This window comes from Coregonus lavaretus, assembly GCF_964263955.1.
Source record: "Coregonus lavaretus genome assembly, contig: HAP1_SCAFFOLD_244, whole genome shotgun sequence".
NCBI lineage: Eukaryota > Metazoa > Chordata > Actinopteri > Salmoniformes > Salmonidae > Coregonus > Coregonus lavaretus.
In genome coordinates this window covers 252097-257348 of record NW_028162610.1, presented here as the reverse complement: position 1 = coordinate 257348, position 5252 = coordinate 252097, and positions in this window count along the sequence as shown.

The window sequence follows — 5252 nt, the reverse complement described above, 5'->3', positions numbered from 1 at the left end:
TCCTATATCTTCTCCTCTCAACCCCTCTAACGACGCCTCTCAACCCCTCTATCGTCTCCTCTCAACCCCTCTATCTTCTCCTCTCCATTCCTCTATCTTCTCCTCTCCATTCCTCTATCTTCTCCTCTCTTCTCCTCTCCACTCCTCTATCTTCTCCTCTCCATTCCTGTATCTTCTCCTCTCTTCTCCTCTCCATTTCTCTATCTTCTCCTGTCAAATCCTCTATCTCCTCTCTTCTCCTCTCTCTTCTCCTCTCCATCCCTCTCTCTTCTCCTCTCCATTCTCCTCTCTTCTCCTCTCCATCCCTCTATCTTCTCCTCTCAATTCCTATATCTTCTCCTCTCAACCCCTCTATCGTCTCCTCTCCATTCCTCTATTTTCTCCTCTCCATTCCTCCATCTTCTCCTCTCCACTCCTCTATCTTCTCCTCTCCATTCCTGTATCTTCTCCTCTCTTCACCTCTTCATTCCTCTATCTTCACCTCTCCATTCCTTTATCTTCTCCTCTCCAATCTCCTCTCCAACCCTCTCTCTTCTCCTCTCCATTCCTCTATCTTCTCCTATCTTCTTCTCTCCACTTCTCTATCTTCTCCTCTCATCCCTCTATGTTCTCCTCTCCATTCCTCTATCTTCTCATCTCCACTCCTCTATATTCTCCTCTCTTCTCTTCTCCATTCCTTTATCTTCTCCTCTCAATTCCTCTTTCTTCTCCTCTCCATTCCTCTATCTTCTCCTCTCTTCCCCTCTCCATTCATCTGTCTTCTCTTCTCCATGCCTCTATCTTCTCTACTCCATTCCTCTATCTGCTCCTCTCCATTTCTCTATCTGCTCCTCTCTTCTCCTCTCTTTACCTCTCCATTCCATTATCTTCTCCTCTCCAAACTCCTCTCCATTCCTCTATCTTCTCCTCTCCATACCTCTATCTTCGCCTCTCCATTTCTCTATCTTCTCCTCTCCAATCCTCTATCTTCTCCTCTCAGATCCTCTATCTCCTCTCTTCTCCTCTCTCTTCTCCTCTCCATTCATGTATCTTCTCCTCTCTTCTCCTCTCCATGCTTCTATCTGCTCCTTACTCCTCCTCTCCATTCCTCTCTCTCTTCTCCTCTCCATTCATCTCCCTTCTCCTCTTTTCCCCTCTCCATTCCTCTGTGTTCTCCTCTCTACTTTTCTATCTTCTCCTCTCCATCCCTCTATCTTCTCCTCTCAATTCCTCTATCTTCTCTTCTTTTCTCTTCTCAATTCCTTTATCTTCTCCTCTCCATTCTCCTCTCTTATTCTCTCCATTCCTCTATCTTCTCCTCTCAATTCCTATATCTTCTCCTCTCAACCCCTCTAACGACGCCTCTCAACCCCTCTATCGTCTCCTCTCAACCCCTCTATCTTCTCCTCTCCATTCCTCTATCTTCTCCTCTCCATTCCTCTATCTTCTCCTCTCTTCTCTTCTCCTCTCCACTCCTCTATCTTCTCCTCTCCATTCCTGTATCTTCGCCTCTCTTCTCCTCTCCATTTCTCTATCTTCTCCTGTCAAATCCTCTATCTCCTCTCTTCTCCTCTCTCTTCTCCTCTCCATCCCTCTCTCTTCTCCTCTCCATTCTCCTCTCTTCTCCTCTCCATCCCTCTATCTTCTCCTCTCAATTCCTATATCTTCTCCTCTCAACCCCTCTATCGTCTCCTCTCCATTCCTCTATTTTCTCCTCTCCATTCCTCCATCTTCTCCTCTCCACTCCTCTATCTTCTCCTCTCCATTCCTGTATCTTCTCCTCTCTTCACCTCTTCATTCCTCTATCTTCACCTCTCCATTCCTTTATCTTCTCCTCTCCAATCTCCTATCCACACCTCAATCTTCTCCTCTCCATTCCTTTATCTTCTCCTCTCCAATCTCCTCTCCAACCCTCTCTCTTCTCCTCTCCATTCCTCTATCTTCTCCTATCTTCTTCTCTCCACTTCTCTATCTTCTCCTCTCATCCCTCTATGTTCTCCTCTCCATTCCTCTATCTTCTCATCTCCACTCCTCTATATTCTCCTCTCTTCTCTTCTCCATTCCTTTATCTTCTCCTCTCAATTCCTCTTTCTTCTCCTCTCCATTCCTCTATCTTCTCCTCTCTTCCCCTCTCCATTCATCTGTCTTCTCTTCTCCATGCCTCTATCTTCTCTACTCCATTCCTCTATCTTCTCTTCTCCATGCCTCTATCTTCTCCTCTCTTCCCCTCTCCATTCATCTGTCTTCTCTTCTCCATGCCTCTATCTTCTCTACTCCATGCCTCTATCTTCTCCTCTCTTCTGATCTTCATTCCTCTATCTGCTCCTCTCCATTTCTCTATCTTCTCCTCTCTTCTCCTCTCTTCTCCCATCCAAATCCTCTATCTTCTCCTCTCTTCTCCTCTCTTTACCTCTCCATTCCATTATCTTCTCCTCTCCAATCTCCTCTCCATACCTCTATCTTCTCCTCTCCATACCTCTATCTTCGCCTCTCCATTTCTCTATCTTCTCCTCTCAATTCCTATATCTTCTCCTCTCAACCCCTCTAACGACGCCTCTCAACCCCTCTATCGTCTCCTCTCAACCCCTCTATCTTCTCCTCTCCATTCCTCTATCTTCTCCTCTCCATTCCTCTATCTTCTCCTCTCTTCTCCTCTCCACTCCTCTATCTTCTCCTCTCCATTCCTGTATCTTCTCCTCTCTTCTCCTCTCCATTTCTCTATCTTCTCCTGTCAAATCCTCTATCTCCTCTCTTCTCCTCTCTCTTCTCCTCTCCATCCCTCTCTCTTCTCCTCTCCATTCTCCTCTCTTCTCCTCTCCATCCCTCTATCTTCTCCTCTCAATTCCTATATCTTCTCCTCTCAACCCCTCTATCGTCTCCTCTCCATTCCTCTATTTTCTCCTCTCCATTCCTCCATCTTCTCCTCTCCACTCCTCTATCTTCTCCTCTCCATTCCTGTATCTTCTCCTCTCTTCACCTCTTCATTCCTCTATCTTCACCTCTCCATTCCTTTATCTTCTCCTCTCCAATCTCCTATCCACACCTCAATCTTCTCCTCTCCATTCCTTTATCTTCTCCTCTCCAATCTCCTCTCCAACCCTCTCTCTTCTCCTCTCCATTCCTCTATCTTCTCCTATCTTCTTCTCTCCACTTCTCTATCTTCTCCTCTCATCCCTCTATGTTCTCCTCTCCATTCCTCTATCTTCTCATCTCCACTCCTCTATATTCTCCTCTCTTCTCTTCTCCATTCCTTTATCTTCTCCTCTCAATTCCTCTTTCTTCTCCTCTCCATTCCTCTATCTTCTCCTCTCTTCCCCTCTCCATTCATCTGTCTTCTCTTCTCCATGCCTCTATCTTCTCTACTCCATTCCTCTATCTTCTCTTCTCCATGCCTCTATCTTCTCCTCTCTTCCCCTCTCCATTCATCTGTCTTCTCTTCTCCATGCCTCTATCTTCTCTACTCCATGCCTCTATCTTCTCCTCTCTTCTGATCTTCATTACTCTATCTGCTCCTCTCCATTTCTCTATCTTCTCCTCTCTTCTCCTCTCTTCTCCCATCCAAATCCTCTATCTTCTCCTCTCTTCTCCTCTCTTTACCTCTCCATTCCATTATCTTCTCCTCTCCAATCTCCTCTCCATACCTCTATCTTCTCCTCTCCATACCTCTATCTTCGCCTCTCCATTTCTCTATCTTCTCCTCTCCAATCCTCTATCTTCTCCTCTCTTCTCCTCTCTTTACCTCTCCATTCCATTATCTTCTCCTCTCCAATCTCCTCTCCATACCTCTATCTTCTCCTCTCCATACCTCTATCTTCGCCTCTCCATTTCTCTATCTTCTCCTCTCCAATCCTCTATCTTCTCCTCTCTTCTCCTCTCTTCTCCCATCCAAATCCTCTATCTTCTCCTCTCTTCTCCTCTCTTCCCCTCTCCATTCCTTTATCTTCTCCTCTCCAATCTCCTCTCCATTCCTCTGTCTTCTCCTCTCAATTCCTCTATCTTCTCCTCTCTTCACCTTTCCATTCCTCTATCTTGTCCTCTCTTCCCCTCTCCATTCCTCTATCTTCCCCTCTCCATTCCTCTATCTTCTCCTCTCTTCTCTTCTCAATTCCTTTATCTTCACCTCTCCATTCTCCTCTCTTCTCCTTTCCATTCCTCTATCTTCTCCTCTCTATTCCTATATCTTCTCCTCTCTTCTCCTCTCCATTCCTCTATCTTCTCCTCTCTTCGCCTCTCAATTTCTCTATCTTCTCCTCTCCATTTCTCTATCTTCTCCTCTCCATTTCTCTATCTTCTCCTCTCCATTCCTCTATCTTCTCCTCTCTTCTCCTCTCTTCTCCACTCCATATTGCTCTATCTTCTCATCTCCACTCCTCTATATTCTCCTCTCTTCTCTTCTCCATTCCTGAGAGGGAGCAGCAGTCGGGAGAGGACGTGTTTTTCTCTAGCTCTCTAGCTCTCTAGCTGGAGGTAAGCAAACTTCTCATTTGGTGCTGAGTATAGCTTAACCATGCATTAGATCGTAGGTTGGTAGTTAGTTGTAGTTAGGTATTGTATTTATTATAGGTTAGTATTGTTGTTGTTGTAGGTTTCCGTATGTTATTGTAGGTTATTATCGAAGCACGAGGCTAGCTAGCTAGCGGGTAGCTACTGGTAACGATTAGCTGTCCCACTGTTAAATGTGCTTCTAGCCAACGTTTAATTTTTGCTGCGTTCTGCGTTATGTAAGGAACTAGACACGGACATGAATCATCTGTTTAGTGTGCTAACACACTCTTGGCAGTTTGTTGTAACCAAGTATTGGTGCTAATTGTGTGTTAATGGATGCTAGCTTGCTAGTCAGCTACGGCGTCATAGCTAGGTATCGTGGGTAGCTACTGTGTCTTGGCAGTGTCTTCCGCCGTGCCGGCTGTAGCACGAAGCGAGCTAATTAGCCGTTTTTTCGAACAGAGTCAGAGTCAACACAGTAGCCATTGTGTGCCGGGTGTAGCACGAAGCTAGCTAGCTAGCCGTTCTTAAAACAAAGCCAACACAGTGGCCATTGCTAGCTACCCAGCACGACCAGCGAACGGTACGGTAGCAGCTAATTACAATATACTTGTCCTAGCTAGCCAATGTTGAATCATTGCTGCGTCATGAAAGGAACTTGACACAGACACGAATGATCTGTTTAGTGTGTTATCACACTATTGGTGGTTTGCTGTGACCAAGTGTTTGTGCTTGGCTGTGTGTTACTGGATGCTGGCATGCTGGTTAGCTAGTTAACACACTATTGG